Below are 17836 nucleotides of genomic sequence, written 5' to 3' on the forward strand. Positions count from 1 at the left end.
ATTGTGGGGTGATGGTGGGTGTGTACTCCTGAGAAAGAATTTCTTTTTTACGAGTCTTGTATTGGTGTGAGAAGTTGTCGTCCTTGGAGTATTCCGACCAAAAGTTCGCAAAGGCATCGATAATATCTGCGAGTGGTGGAGATCTACGTTGTTAGATTTAATTGTTCTGAGGATATTTGGGAAATCTCCTACTAAGCGATTTAGGTCAGACCAAGTTTTCTTGGTAGATGATTGAGGACTTATATTAGATGTAAATTTTGCTTTTTTGGAATTGTATTTGAATAGAGCATTAGATTTTCTGTAGGAAATCAGGGCAGCGCACAGTGGATCCGCTTGTATGGAAGAGCGGCCAAAAATACTAATAATGGTCATAACGTGCTGAAATTTATAACAATAATTTAGCAAATTTGTCTAAACATATAGCAACAAAAATCGGACTTATCGATCGGCTATATCCTATAGCTCCCATAGGAACAATCGATACCGAATTATAAAAACATATTTGTTTAATCTAATTTATTACGATTTTGGTATGGAAGATATTTTTCGTAGTTATACATATTCTTAAAAAAACTAAAATAAAAATCAACAAACAAAATATAAATGAAACAAAAATTATAAAGCATCGTCAAGTAATTCGTAGACAGATGTAAGCAAACTCGACCTATCTTTTTTAGGAAGTTGTCTCTGTCCTGTTAAAAATGGATCTGAACGCAATAATAAATAGTTCATGACATCTGTGTTTGTTAAAGTACGAGATACTTTCCGACTGTGTTGAAGTCTACATTTTTTTAGTTCCTTGTTATTGGACTCTGCTGCTTCCTCTGAAAGCTCTCCTATCGACACTAATGCATACTCTATTACAGCTGAACCATGAATTAAGACCTTATGGACGGTAGCCGGTAAATACTACCATGGATATGCAGCTATAAGATATTTGGCTGTATCCAGCGCGTAATTTTCAAATTTCTCCACATTAATTTTGAATCCCGATGCCATGGCTTGCAATAATGTTGCACATCTGTGAATCAAAGATGCATCGATTCCTGTTATTTCGGAGCTCAAATCTGCATTACAAAAGAATTTCCTTGCGATATTTCCGTCGTTTGAAGATCCTCTACCTCCATCTCTAGGTTTGTCCACTAGTATTCCCATTTTTTCGCGAAATTCCTCCTAAATGTGTTTCTTCCTGTTCAATACTTGCATCTTCTTTTCTTCATCGCGTACTTGCCACATTTTGACCTCTAGCTTATATGAAATATGTAAAAAATATTCAAAGAAGCGTATATAAGAATGTAGTGGAGATAAGCCAAATTCGTAAAATCTTGGGCGAACTTCTTTACTCAAACATTTTTGTATATTGTTCATTTCTGTTGGCTTTGCTCCACATATATAACACGTTGCCGAGGATGATTCGCTGATTGCGTTGCACACCTTTCCATCAACCATTGTAAGATGCAAGCTATGGGTAATAACAACTTTTTTATTAAAGACGCTTAATTCTTTTGGCTTTAATTGTTTAATTTTTGCGTCAAAATATTCTGCTTCGTCTTTCGACACTTTCGCGGTCTCTTTCTTAAATTGAAATCTTATTGGTCGACAGTAACGAGTCGATGACGGCCCCGATGAGCACTTTCCTCTATTTGATTTGATTTGCAATAGGGGCGTTTTATTGAAATTGATTCTTTTGTATTAAGCCATCCAGATTGATATTTAATAACTGCAGATTTTGTCCGTTTGTAATTTTTCCAAAAAGTTACAATTGTTTTGCAGAGGTTCTCAATTTTATTGGATATTTCGCTCAACTCTGGAATAATGTAGCCGTTGTTTTCAATATCCGCTTGCACATCGGAAATCAATTTCCTCATTTTTTTCGGCGTTGGTTCCATTACCTGTGCACCACATATTAAAAATATGCAGACGTGGAAAAACACATTTTTGCGATGCACCTATCAAAATCCAAAATCAAAATTTAAATAATAATTTACAAATTAATATTTTTGCAAAAACACAAACCACTAAAGACGAAGACAAAGCAACAGCGCAAAAGCGCAACAGCACAATAAGCAAAGACTCACCTTTAACTGCTTTAGTAATATTAGTAGAAAACACACATCGGCAAATTTCGGCAGCTAATTTTAAAATATTTAGTAACCTAAAATAAGACGATCACAAAAACATACAAACCAAGTTCTGGGTTTTCTTGGAACATAACTAAAAGTCTAACTAAACATAAAATATACTTTAAAAAAATACACAAAAAAGGGTTATTCGATGAAATTAGTTTTACGAAAAAACTTTTTCAGGAAAGTTAATTATTAATATCTCAATTTAAAGTAAATACCTTCAATTTCATAATTCATGTTAAATTATTCAAATCGGAGCACTGCAGCGTACGTCTGATCACTTTAAAGGGCGAATTGAAAGAGAGAAATAACTTCCAAAGCGCAGCTGCGTTGCCAAAATGAACACGTGTTCACGATTGCAAATCTATTTTTAGAAAGTACCGTTAGATTTCTAGTAAAATCCGGTATGCCAAAGAGAAGTTTGGACTTTTAAGAGACAATTTTGATACATTTTGCTTAAAAAATATGTCATAAAATTTTTTGATTTTTGGCCTCTGACGGAACCACTGTGCAGCGGTTTGTTTGTAGGCATGCCAGAGGGATTGCTTGTGTTGCCTTAGATCTTGCAGAGTTTGGCTCCACCAAGGAACATTTCGCGGATGTAGAGAGGGTTTGGTTTGTGGTATTGCTACATTAGCTGTGGCTTTGATTCCTTTTATTATTGTGGCGGCAAACAGGTTTAAATCGTATGTAGCAGGGAATTTAAAGTGAACTTTGCATTTGCTGCGATACAGATCCCAATTGGCTTTATCTATTTCATATTTTGAAGATGGTGGTAAGTTTTTGGGATTAGTTTGAAACTGAATATGTGTCTTTACAGGATAATGATCGCTTCCGTATAGAGAGTCTTTTTAAAGACCACATACAAAAAGGGAACAGTGATGCGGATGCTAACGTAAGATCAATAGTCGTGAAAGAGTTATGAGTGGAATGATGGGTAGCTGCCGTCATTGAGGATAGTTAAAGTTGATTTGTATATGACTTCTTTGAAGTTGTTGCTTGGCTGCTACTTTCGTGTTCAGCATGGATCTCTTGTAAATATTCATATGATGCAGGTTATACTTGTTATAAGCAAGTGGAGCGGATCGCTTTGGCTGATTATGGGTTACGGGGAGAGGGGACTGTGGAATGGGGGAAGAGGACTGGGGAATGGGAGAAGGGGACTGGAGAATGGGGGAAGGGGAATGGGTTTTTTTCGGGGCTTCTTCGGTGGAAGCGATTTTAATTTTGTCATTATACCCTTGCAGAGGGTATTATAATTTCAGTCAGAAGTTTGCAACGCAGTGAAGGAGACGTTTCCGACCCTATAAAGTATATATATTTTTGATCAGCATCACAGCAGTCGATCTAGCCATGTCCGTCTGTCCGTCCGTCTGTCCATCTGTCCGTCCGTCTGTCCGTCCGTTTATATGCAAACTAGTCTCTCAGTTTTAAGGCTATCTGCATGAAACTTTCCCAAAAGTTGTCTTTCTATTGCAGGTAGAAACGAACCGGAACGAACCGGATCGGACGACTATAGCATATAGCTCCCATAGGAACAATCGGAAAAATAATTGAAAAAAAATTATAACTTTGCTGTTTTTTAATTTTTTGTTTAGTTCTTCGACATATAGCAATGGTTAAATAATTCATAATTATGGTTTAAATTTCATCAAAATCGGATGACTATAGCATATAGCTCCCATAGGAACAATCGGAAAAATAATTGAAAAAAAATTATAACTTTGCTGTTTTTTAATTTTTTGTTTTGTTCTTCGACATAAAGCAATGGTTAAATATTTCAGAATTATGGTTAAAATTTCATCAAAATCGGACGACTAAAGCATATAGCTCCCATAGGAACAATCGGAAAAATAATTGAAAAAATTTTTAACTTTGCTGTTTTTTAATTTTTTTTTTTAATTTCTTCGACATATAGCAGTGGATAAATATTACAGAATTATGGTTTAAATTTCATCAAAATCAGACGACTATATCATATAGCTCCCATACAAATAATAAAAATATATAAAAGAACAATCAAATAATTAAGCTGCAAATCGTCATAGCTTCAATGTTTTTAAACATATACGCAAGTAAATCATAATTTTAATGTTTTCAAAAATATTTAATTCTTGCGATAGCTGCAAGGGTATATGAACTTCGGCTTGCCGAAGTTTGCTTTCTTTCTTGTTTTTGTTTTGGTTTGCGTATTCGCTATGATGATGTGATGTTTTGGCTACTGAAGAGTAAGAGGCGGTGTTAACCGTACTATGTGACGTTGTTTTGTATATTGTTTTGGCTTCACGTATAGTGCATTTTCTGACTGTTTTTATTTTGAGTATTTCTCTTTGTTCTTGGTACTTGGGGCATTGTCGGAAAGAGGCCGAATGCTCGCCAACGCAATTGGCACAGCAGATTTTTGTGCATTTGTTTGGGGAATGGGGTGGTTGGGCACATTCGGAGCAAAGTGGGGTGTTTCCGCATTTTTTGGTTGTGTGACCGATTAGTTGGCAAGACTTGCACCTCATGGGGCTTGGTATGTACTCGCAAAGTTTTACCGAGTGCCAGGAAATTTCGATTTTAGATGAGAGATTATAGAGTTCGAATGTTATTAGGATGACTCCGCTGTGTTTAGACACACCGTCGTATGATTTCATAAATTTGTAAACTTCCGTAACTTTTTGTGGTTTACGTTCATCGACGATTTCTTTCTCGGGAATGTCACAGGGGTACGGGGCATAAACTGTCCCTTTCACAAAATTGAGGGCCTCGTGGAGCTTACACTGTACTTGCATATACCGGTTAGCTCGGTAGTGTTTTGAAACTTGAATTTTACAAGCATGCGTAAATTACCGTCTCTGAGCGGCGCAAACCGATTGTCCCCCAGGTTTGGAGGACCTGGGCCCATGATGGGGCTTCTTGGCTTTATACGTTAATTGTTTTTTATAAACGGTGGTTTGAAGACTATTGCAAAATACGCGATGAAAAGGTGTGAAAGATAAGAACCACGTGGGTCCAATAAAAACAGTGACCGTTGTTTGGACATAAGAGACGTCCGCTTGCTACGAGATATAGTCGAAGACTGAATGTTAAATATACTGATACAGTTTTTGTGTAAAATTGATATTGTCAAAATGAATGTTTTTACATTTCGATGATATCAAACTGATACGTCATGTATCAGTTTAGTATCATATCGTATAAACATTTTTTTTTGTGTGGAAAACTAATTGTTCTGGGTACTTACATTATAATCTCTAAATTCAATTTTAAGCAGAAACGTGAAATATCCTCGTGTAAAAATTTTAATTATAAAATTATTTAAACAAAACAGTATGAATAAATGCGAGAGCCAAGTAAGTGTAGAACTCGGGACTTCGAATTTCGTAACCATCTCCCTCTAACTTATTTGAGTTTTTTCGCCATCTTGCAGGATTCTTTGCTTTTCGACTTGAAAGAACTTTCAAAGAGAGAGAAATATAAAAAAAAACCAATAAAAATTTCTTGTAAATACTAAATTGAACAGTCGTTAACAAATTGAACTTGATGTTTCCGAAAAATAAACTAGTTGATTAGTCGTGTCTCAACAACCTTAACCTTGACGAGGATATAACAATTTTCTACACTATCCTGATACGATGATTGATGAGCTAGTTCCTACCATCATTTCCAAATATAGCGTTGCTAAATAAAACTATTTTTTTTACATAATTCTGAATGTTACAACAGATACTTCTAACGCTGCAAACCCGAATTTCGCAGCAATCCTATACTATTTTACTCCTTTGTAAACTTAAGCGCAAACTCAACATGTTTCCTTTATCTCTCCAGCTAAACAACACATCTGCGTCAAATACCAAGGAATTACTAATTTACTTGCGAATTTTTTCAAGACACTTATTTTTTGAATTCTGATACCTAATTTCAGTTAACCCTACCAGCTTCCCCATCCTGACTCGATTTTCAGTACCTTAACTGAGGAAAGTGAAGTTTTTTGGGGCCTTGCCTTAATCAAATTGTCATTTTCCTCGGGTTCGGATATGCTGCCGAACTGTGTTCTCAATTACTGTGCCAGCTCACTTGCAGTTCCATTGACAACAATCTTTCAAAAACCTATTGATCAATGCACCTTTCCGGACATTTGACAGGAATCCGTTATCATTTCTCTTCGCAAAAAGGGAAGCAAGACTGAGATTAGCAACTACCGCGGTATTGCCAAACTTAGTGCCATTCGTAAGCTTCCTAAATCATTAGGGACCAACTGCAGCATCAGTGTAGCTGTATATTATCTCCATATCAACATGGCTTTACAAAACATCGTTCAACTATGACTAATCTACTTGAGCTTACAAAATTCATCAGTGCCTGGCTTTCAATCCTCAGAGCAAACGCATGTAACTTTCAAGGACTCTAAGAACGGCCTTTGACTCGGTCAACTATGAGCTACTAACTCACATGCTTCTACCTCCAAAGTTATTATGTATGCTATGCTGATGACGTCAAGTTATTGTTGAGTTGAGTATGTATATGTGCTCAACAAGTTCCCACAGGCATCTCCAGCTACTGCTTAATCCAGATAAATTTAAATCCAGGTCATTTTACATTGATTATACTGCCCTTGAACGCATAGAAACCGTTCAAGACTTTGGTGTCATGTTCGACCACAAGATTTGCTTCAATCGCCACGTCACTACCATTTCCAATAAAGCTAAAAGTCTTGTAGCTTTCATCAAGCGCTGGTCTAAGGATTTCGACGAACCATATATGACAAAGCTCCTTTATGTTTCTTTAGATCCGTTCAGAAACAATTTCTCCTGTTTGCATTAAGAGACTTAAACTGGGAGTCAGGCCGCCTTCTGTCCTTTTATAGATACGTTGCGCCTTTAGGATCTCCCGACCTTGAAGGATCGTCGGACCTGTCTTGAAATAATCTTCCTGCCCAAACTCATTAATGGCGCAGTCTACTCTTCTCATCTGGTGACCTCCCTCAATTGGTATGTTCCTTGCAGACCAACTCGCCGATTCCGTCTATTAACAGTTCAAACAATTTCCGATTTGACCCTTTCCGAGTCCTATGTGACAACTATAATGAACTGCACCACTTATTATCCTTTGCGTTCTACTATGAGTCGAACTCATGTAAAGTCATTGCATTCCTTTCAACATCAAACTTATAATTTAATATGTTACCTGTTATACTTGATCTTGTAAAATACACATTGTTAAACATTGTATCCCAAATTGAGCAGTACATTGTTTAAACAAATAAATAAATTATGCCCGAACAATTTTGGGTACATTTTTTCTCTGGAATTGAAACCATTGAGTATAACCTGAACTCTCTTAACGATTTTATTATCTATTCCAGAAAAGCGAGCAGTTATTTCAATAAGTTTTATAAGTTTACATTTCTCTGTGAGTTGAGACTACTTTATTACGAAAATTACCGGTCGTCCTAAATCATTTTTGACATAGTTGGCTGTTCAATTAGTTCATCACCAAAATTATATATTCTTTGAACCAACGATTCGTGTATTTTTGTAAACCTTTCTCTATTCCGTTTTCGGTTATTCCACTTTTCTTTAAAGGCACTATAAAGATACTTGAAAAATGTATAAGATTTGACACTCATCGAGCGTTGTCCTTCCTAACACATTCTGTCTACATTTTTGACCGGCAAAACAGCACACCTATCGAAAATTGAGGATTAGATGTTATTGGCCTCGTTTTATGACGATGACCTGATGACTATTGAAGTGTGGCTGTAGAAATTATTATAAATTTGAATACGGACACATAAATGGAGTAAGCACCCAAAATATTACAAAATCCCAGACTGAAGAAAAGAATAAGCATTGGTCGCACATCAAACAGCAATGCAATGCCCTCAATAAAGTTCACACTAACTTAGCCACGTGCGGTGAGCTTACACCATTTGGTCAGCGATCGTGGGAGTGCAAAGTTTCCAAAGTTGATCGAACTGAACTGAGTGCATACAATAAAAACAATAATTAAAATGCAAAAGCCAATTACAATTAAGCGATTGAGCGGCGCGTAGCTTTAATCAATAATTGTTTCACTTACGTAAATTAGTTCTTAAACCAACTCAATAAAGAGAAGTTTCATTAATTTTTTATAACAAAATCCTAATCAATCTTTTAACTAATGTAATGTCAATAATGCACACCAATAGACTTCAAATAGGTTTATAAGTAAGGGTTCTTAACTATGTCAACAAAAGAAAGCAAGCCTTAGCTACACGTCGATATAACTACGCACGTATGAGCTTGTCTATACCAAACCAAACCGTATTAAATAATATTTAAAGGAAATCAACTAGCTCGCATCAAGCTTCTAAAAAAATAGACCGGAAAATCAAGCTCAAGTGTGGACGTCGCTTGCACAAAAACCACAAAATAGTGTTTTGCATTTTCTGTTATTTTTGGGATATTTTTAGAGGATCGCCTCTTGACTAAATTAAAAACCTCTTAAGAAAGAACCAAAAATGGATCTAGGGTAAGGAGCAGAACACAAAATTCGTACGGCTCAAGGGCAACGACGGCAATCAACGGTAATGAACCTGCAAGAGCCTACGTGAGACGGAAACTAAACGATGCCGAACCGAACTAATCGTCAATGGAAAATGAGTGCTTGGTGATCGTCTGTGGAATTCGAAAGCACCATGCTATTGCCTTGTTTGTATCGTTTTTACGTAATCACCGATCACTTGGCGCACAAATGACTGAACCATACAAAAATCCCCACAGAAAGATTAGCCAGATGGGCATTATAACTCCTAAAAAATCAATACGAAATTCATTATCGTCAAAGAAATTACAGCCTTTAGAGACTCCAACGGATCACGACAGAAACTCAGTAGTTTAAATAGATAACACGCAAACTACAGGTCATCAAGGATAAATCACATAAGTTTTTGATTACTTCGTCGAAAACGGGGTGCTGTATCGGCAAGATTACATGGCAAGTTCTGAGATGTCAGAGCATACATGATGAAACTTTAAAATTTTACGAGACAAGTCGAGGAACAATTTGGTCTCTTGTGCGCAAACCTTGTGGTGCCTCTGCATGCTCCAAACAAGCCATCATGCCATTAGTTTTTTTCGATAGAATTGGTACCTTTGCTCAATACAACCTCGGCATCAGTGACCGAAGAAAATAGTCTATAATTACAGCGCCCAAATTACCAGTAAAGTTGGTAAGCAGATACTGCCTTAGATCTACTGAATACAGCACCTTATTGCTTTCGCGGAAACGCTGGCGAAAGGGCATATCGTACGATCAAGAGAATGATTTCTAAATATTAAGGCGGTCAACAGAACAAACCCCATTCTTTTCGGAACTTTCGCTGGCGTTGAATTTTAGTTTCTCCGATTCGTCGTTTAAAAAAATCCGTGGTTGTTCAAAGCTGGGTGCGACCCAGCTACCAAGTAAGGGAACTGTACGGTGGAACAATGAAAGCCGAGCACTTACGAAAAATATACAGGGCAACTCATATAGGCGGACTTTGGCAGAATCTTGCTTGTTCGAAAAATATTTTGTTTATTTTTTATTTAATATTTTAAGGAAAAAACGAAGTCAGGCTCAAGAGAAAACCTAAAGACAAGAGGCTTATCAGGACGAACTATTGCCTGTACTGCCCTCATAGTTAGGTCCAGATGTAAGAGATCTTATGAATATAATAAAGTGAGTTACTTTATGAACCTAAGCCCGTTCACTGAATTGCACGTGCCTTAATTATTACCAAACAATATTAGTGGTATATCATAATTATCAACATATTATCTTGCTGCCGAGCAGCAGCAGTGCGGCTGCAGCGGTCGACACGAATAGTATAAAACCGCACACACACTGACAGGACTCGCCGTGCAAATTCCTCACACAAAGAAGTGCGAGAAAAAATTACCGGGTCAGTTCAGGTTGGATTGGGAACGATCAATATCATCGACGCAAAATGTATCTTCATTTGAGGAGTTTAATGGTAGTGCATACCCATCCACTAAGGAGCGGAAGGGCCAATTTCACAGGCGTACGTCTGATCACTAACCATACAACATATAGACTGGTCATTTCATACGACGCATTTGGACACAAAAAAACGGACCGCGGAAGGTCCACCGCTCTCACAGCAGCAGGTCCATGCACTTCGTGTGCGTTCGGGTTTTTTACTCTCTCATTCTTATTCTCATTTTTATGCTCGCGCACTCATTGCACGAGTTCAGTCGTTCAGTCGCAGAGAGGCGCTTTTTGAAGAAGGCTGTCCTGCGCTTGAATTCGTCTTTGTATGTATGCGTGATCATGCATTCTATTACACGGGAGCATGTGTGCGTTTATTTCATTTCGGCGCATCAAGAATATTTTGTCTTTTGCCACTTTTCAAACTTGGTACCCTAAGAATATGGGCGTATTTACTATTGGGTTATGATATATGTAAATATTAATATTATATGTAACAATATATTTTTTTAATATTTCAGCATACATTTTATTTTTGTTTACAAATTCAAATCAGTGGTAGCAGTAAAATGTTTTACATATATGTATGTATTCGAATTTATAGAAATCAGTCCACTGAGATGGGAACAGGGCATATCGCAGTCGTGTCACTTGAAACACCGACTGCTCTTCAGTGGTTAAGAAAACTTCAAACTAAATCAATTCTTGTCGATGTTTTGCGAGCGGTTGGTGCCTGCATACCCTACCGACCGGCTTTTAGGACACTTGTTTTAAATGTTATGTTTAGTGATCTTTGGTTGATTTATTTTTTAATGATTCGCAGTGTTATTTTAATTGTCTTTAAACAATTCGTTAAAATTCAAGATATTGGTACAATTAAAATCTAAAATTATAATCATTAAAATAAATTATTATCATTAAAAAAATGTGGATTTTTATATTTGTTCCATTTACATTTTCAAAAATATAAAAAGTATTTTATTATTTATTACTTGTTTAAAGACAATTAAAATAACACTGCGAATCATTAAAAAATAAATCAACCAAAGATCACTAAACATAACATTTAAAACAAGTGTCCTAAAAGCCGGTCGGTAGGGTATGCAGGCACCAACCGCTCGCAAAACATCGACAAGAATTGATTTAGTTTGAAGTTTTCTTAACCACTGAAGAGCAGTCGGTGTTTCAAGTGACACGACTGCGATATGCCCTGTTCCCATCTCAGTGGACTGATTTCTATAAATTCGAATACATACATATATGTAAAACATTTTACTGCTACCACTGATTTGAATTTGTAAACAAAAATAAAATGTATGCTGAAATATTAAAAAAATATATTGTTACATATAATATTAATATTTATATCATAACCCAATAGTAAATACGCCCATATTCTTAGGGTACCAAGTTTGAAAAGTGGCAAAAGACAAAATATTCTTGATGCGCCGAAATGAAATAAACGCACACATGCTCCCGTGTATGAGAATGCATGATCACGCATACATACAAAGACGAATTCAAGCGCAGGACAGCCTTCTTCAAAAAGCGCCTCTCTGCGACTGAACGACTGAACTCGTGCAATGAGTGCGCGAGCATAAAAATGAGAATAAGAATGAGAGAGTAAAAAACCCGAACGCACACGAAGTGCATGGACCTGCTGCTGTGAGAGCGGTGGACCTTCCGCGGTCCGTTTTTTTGTGTCCAAATGCGTCGTATGAAATGACCAGTCTATATGTTGTATGGTTAGTGGTCTGATTCAGGTGGACATCGCAGTACAACAACAAAATCCTCATTTGCGACATCACATCCGAGAGTGCAAGAAGTTTATGGATAGAAAGTTTGCAAAATTTAAACACCGGCTTTGCTATAATCACTACTCTGCAACATGTATCAGTCGGAGAAATTGTGAAAAATGTTCTAGGCGACATCATACACTCATTCATATGGAAAGTACGGGCAACATCTATGGAATTTTCCAAGGAGCGGGCCTTACAGATATCATCCAAACTCGAACGAGGTCGCTTATGGAAAAATTATGGAGTGCTGCTGCAAACAGCAGTGGTAAAAGCAGTTACTGTGGTCAATCGCTCAAGTCTTGAGCTTTCCTGGATCAAGGGTCACAAGCCTCGTTCATCACGGAAATCATTAAAATAAAAGCCTTGGCAAATTCAAAAGTCACTAACACGTCAGCAGAGGTTTCCTTGGAATTGGGGTCACGGTTTGACGCTGAAACCAGGTATCAAAAATGGCGGAAAGTTTATCTAAACTCAACTTTCCAAAGCTAAAAATCTGTCTTAGGCAGATCAGTGCTTGGCAGTGATATATACGATGACTTAAAGTTAGGCGAAATAGATCAAGGCCCTGTTTATTTCATACATTATCAGCAGCATCGCACATCGTTAAAATATGCAAGCATGAGGAGCTGGAAGAACTGGAGCGTAGAAGCTAGATTTGGGAATTGCAGGAATTGGGCGAAGGATTTTACAGGATCACAAAGGAAGAAAAATTTGTGAAGATTTTTTTATTTAAACACATAGTCGGCTGCCATCTGCAAAGTATAACTTGCGATTACCCTAGCTGTCGCAAACGGACCCAAAAATTGTACTTAGAGATCATTTCGGACTGCCCTTAGAAGATTATGTCATATCGAAATCTGAATGCCTATGTGATATTAAAAAAGTCTTATTGGGAAGCCATTACCGATTACTTGGAGTTGGACCAGATGAGGCGTGTTGTAACGTAGCCTGGCTCAATGAGCGAAAACCGTGCTTCCGGGGAAAGTTAGTTCTGCTACCTACCTCAACACCCAGTCATAAAGGAGTCGTCAGCCACAACTAAGATCTGGGATGTCTTTGAAAACCAACACACCGGACCAAAGTTGCATGTGAGCTTTAAAGCGTGTGAGCGTGTATGCAGGCATTGAAAAACAACATAGGTGTTTTACCTAATGGGGTACCTAACTCCTAAGTCCTAGGATTGGATTACAACGTATCTCCAGCAGTTGAACAAAAATTGAAAAAATTTATATTGAGTTTGCCGAAAATTTCGGCTTTGGGTTGACAACTGCATATATTTTGTGAAGCGCTTACGGTGCAATGGCATATCTGCGAGTTCAAACAGTTGAATATAAGTATTTTGGTGAATTGATTTATTCGAAAACTAAGGTTTTCACCATTAATTTGAATCAGAAATTTGCAACGCAGTGAAGACATTTTGGACCCTACAAAGTATATATATTCTTGATCAGCATTACTAGAAGAGTCGATCTAGCCATGCTCGTCTGTCCGTCCGTTTGTCTGTTGCTACGCAAACTTGTAGACCAAAATTATCTTCCTTTTGGAGGTGGTGCATAAGTCGGAACGAGCCGGATCGGACGACTATATTATATAGCTCCCATTGGAACAATCGGGGAAAAAAGTTCAAGAGAATTATAAATTTGATGTTTTTTAATTTTTTTCTTTGGCATTTAGTGATGGCTTATTATTTTGGAATTACTGTTTAAATTTGATTAAAATCGGGCGACTATATCACATAGCTCCCACAAAATCAATCGGAATATTCAAAAAAAAATTTTTTTTTTAATTTTAACTTCTGTAATTTAAAATTTTTTTTAAATTCTTTTGGAGATGGTAATGGTTTAGTAGTTTACATTTTATTTTATTTAAATCGGAAAACGATATTGTATAGCTGCCATGCGAACGATAATTGAGGTGCAAATCATTGAAAATAATTTTAAACATATACGCGATGTGTAAAATCTTTAAGACTTAGAAGATTTAAATAATATTTAATTTATGCAATAGCTGCAAGGGTATATACACTTCGGCTTGACGAAATTTGCTTCTTTTCTTGTTCAAGAAAGATTAAAAAAAAAAAACTAAATTTGCCGAAATACAGACCGGTGGAGTGGTGTTTCCAAAAAAATATGTGAGTCATGGCTGACATGATTTAAATTTTTAGCAGCAGTTTTTTTCGAATGAAACGCGAAAAGCAAAATCTCCCGCAAATGACGCTTATTCGGTTCAAATTTCGACATCTTCGCGCATTAATAAAAAAATGGACAATAAGAATAGACGACCGAGATGATGTGGAGTTGTTGACCGATACCTAAGCTTGACATGTGATGCTTCTGATCAGAATTCCCTCACCGATTTCCAAAGGTGGCGCCACCCAGTATAAAACGGCGGTTTTTTACTTGTACACCCATAAATAACTAAATGGAGATGGACCCATAGCCAAACTTTGCTGGCTGCAAAATAAGGATTTGGTTGAAGATGCTGGACTTACATGAATATGTTAAGCTTGTACTTTCTTACTAGCGATATGTAGGTACAAACTGGAGCGAATATATTGGAGAACACCGCTGGATATATGCAACATGCATTTGGAGAGGCATCGAGAGAGTTGTCAACTAGATCATGATTCTCTTTGCTGGTACACGTTTTTTAGAATATAAGCTGTACTTTGACGAAATCCTTTTTGTGTCTGGAGTTGGATTACTCAAAACCAGAGTGGTTCAGAGGTTTTCTTTATAAAGGAAACGACCAATTAACCGGAGCGACGATTTATTTCGTATATAAACCGGCTCCGAACCGGGCAATTTTTTTCTGTATCATGTTCGGTTTAAAATGAAACTTTTTTAAATTTTGTTTTTGTTTATTTTTTTGGAACTATGTGTTCATGTCACTTTTTAAGGTTTTCCTAGTCGACACGCTGCAATAAAAAATGCCTGTGTGGACAAAAAGCTTAAATTCTTTGTTGGCCCGAAACAAACATTAAAAAAAAGTGTATTATTTTAGTCACACGCTTAAACATTTTCCTAACAAAATTTGATATCAACAATTTTTTATGAAAGTGTGATCGTCACGAAAATTTATCTCGTTAAGACGTGATTTTGTTTTGTTAAAATCTAGTCTCCTTCTACTAAAAATAATAATATAAATATACAGTTTAATATACTAAACGACATTCATTTCGCAATTTTGAATTAGGTAATTTTTATAGTTTTTATACAGTTTATATTATGATAATTCCAGTAATGCTATGGACGATTTTACATACAAGAAGCTAAAGAAAACCTATTTTTTAACATCCTTAAGTGTCTATGTGATGGTAACGTTAGAATCGACATATTTTATAAGACTTAATGCAAAGAGACACATACTTACGAAAAAAAAAATGAAAATAAAATTTGCATTATTATTCAAATTAAAAAAAAATATTTTCTGTTGAGCCCCGGTTTGGAACTGAACCCTGTTTCAGCATATCAACCAACCGGTTCGTTAGCCGGAACCTTATCAATCTATTAGGTTCAAGCCCCGAACCGAAGCTAAAACAAATTAAAATGGGTACACAGCCCATATTTGTAGTCCTTAACAACACTCTCAACAGACAACTGGAGTTGAATACACATATTTTGTAAAGCTCGAAAAAAAATTAAAAAATTATATAAAAATTTGGTTTGGCTCATTTTCCCTGATCATAAAGTCCTTTGCCGCTACGTTGTAAACTGCCACTGTGGCCGCATCACAAACCTTTGACTCAGCCTGGGGCTCCGTTTTGGTACGCAGCCAAGATCAAGCAAAAAAATACTCCAATTTTTTTTTAAATTGAAGCTTTTGGGACCGGTTTCGTAAAATGCTCCACTTTTTAGCACAGTTTAAATTTTGTTGAAAGTGCCACCCGATCCGAAGATCCGTTCAAAAGTTATTTAAAAATTCGTTTACCGGTTTGGTAAAATGCTCCACTTTTTAAGCACAGTATAAATTTTTTTGAAAGTGTCACCCGATCCGAAGATCCGTTCAAAAGTTAATTAAAAAGTACTTCTTTTTTGGTATATCTGAAAATTAATATTTTTGGGTGTCTGTTGTGTCAGTATCAAAAAAAGATAAGGGCTTGTTTTAGAATCCTGAAATATATTTTCTTGTGCTGGTCAGGTTGTTACAAAAAAAAGTTTATTCTATGACCTTACGAAAATCTAGACTTTGGCGGGAAACCGGCTAGAAATAATAAAAGCTATATGTCGTTAAAATGGTTTTGTCAAATTCTTAACGGAACGAACGAATCGAAAGCTGAATAGAGTATACCATAAAACTGTTCTACAATGTGTAAGGGATCATCGTTTGAATCCTTAAAATCCCATAACAATAAGATAATCGTTATAGCCGAGGGTTGAATGAATACTCTGTATATACGAGCATGATATAAAAATGAAATAATCATGAAGCCTAATCCGAACTAAACAAAACTCTAATATGTTGTCCGTTCCAATTATCGGAATGTGTTCATAGACTGGATCGGACTTGGCGGCAATAAGAGCACCACCGCCAAGACGCATTGTGCGGTCTCATCTATATATTACATAATTTTCAGCAAATATTTCGCAGTCAGATACAGAGGAATTAAGGTTTCGGTAAAAGCAATCACATAATTATTTAGTTTTTAGGAATGTTGGTTGAAGGAATCTGAGGCCCGTGCATTAAGCATGTTTACGTACTCGTGAACAATAACATGTTCAGGCCATACAGAAGCATCGTGAGCCTTATTAATATGTTCCTCAGGAAGTCCAATTTTAAGCAAAGATATTAAACTTGAACTTCAAGACGATAGTTCGGCTCGAGAAACATTTAGTTTACTGATCAGTTAGTTTTTGCCGCCATCTTCAGAAGCACCAGGATTAAGGCGGGATACAAAAATGAGCTTTTTAATAAGGGCTTAGGTTCCAGTTGAGCGACTCCATTTAACGTTGACTGCGGTGGTTCCGTGTTCATATTAGAAGGCGTCAAAATTATGCCAGAACCAACTGCAACAGCACGCGACGTAGATGCCTGGTTGTTGACGAGTTGGGGATCAGAAGGTGTGACTGGATCGGGATCCAGAATAGGCAGCGGCAGATTTAGGTCCAGAGGAAGCGTCTGCCGTGCAGCCGGCAGCAACATCAGTAGAGGCTATCCTGGTAGCCAAACGGCCTTTAAAGTTGGATTCAGCCTTTCCAAACGAGTGAATAAGTTAAGTCCGGCCAATAAGGACTGGTACTCCAGATCGGTTTGCCTTATGAAATCCATAATATAGACTTTAATATGATATGTAACTGAGGCACGTCCAATCCAGGTTAGAATTTGATTTAGGCCAGCACTGTGCCAGAGATCGGCACATTTGGGGTGACCAATGTTGTCACACAGCCACAACCAATTGTAGAATGTCGAGAGGTGATTTTACCATTTAAAAGGCAAGGCATGATGCAGCAGGCAGCCATAGTCAATTGTTATGTTGTTTTCTGAGATTTACGCGCAGGAAAACGACGTAGAATGTAGAAAGCGCAGTTTGAAGTTGGGTCGGTGGTTTAACGCGAGTGTGAGTGCCTGCGACGAAACGATGAGCTAGCAAATGCACCTTTAACAAACACAAGTGTAGAAGTTGGCGGTAAACTCAAGAATGGTGTAGAGCAACAAAGCAAACTCGCAACACCCGATAATATAATTATGCGATCAAAACATTTCGTTTTGATAAAGATCACCGAAAACTAGTCAAAATGACCAAAATCGGCTTTGATCGATGTAGTTTACACGGTTTGATCAAATGGAGGGGCGATAAAAATACACGTCCGACAACGACTATAGCCATCTTTCGATATATATCGCGTAATTTTGAAAGCACATTTTTGAAAGTTATTAAGCAACAAAATGGCAAATTTTTCCCAGTTCAGAGTAACTAACGTTGCGTGGGCAAGAACTTCCTCTAAAATTTAGTGG

The sequence above is a fragment of the Drosophila elegans genome, unplaced genomic scaffold (genome assembly GCF_018152505.1).
Source record: "Drosophila elegans isolate 14027-0461.03 unplaced genomic scaffold, ASM1815250v1 contig_476, whole genome shotgun sequence".
Lineage (NCBI taxonomy): Eukaryota > Metazoa > Arthropoda > Insecta > Diptera > Drosophilidae > Drosophila > Drosophila elegans.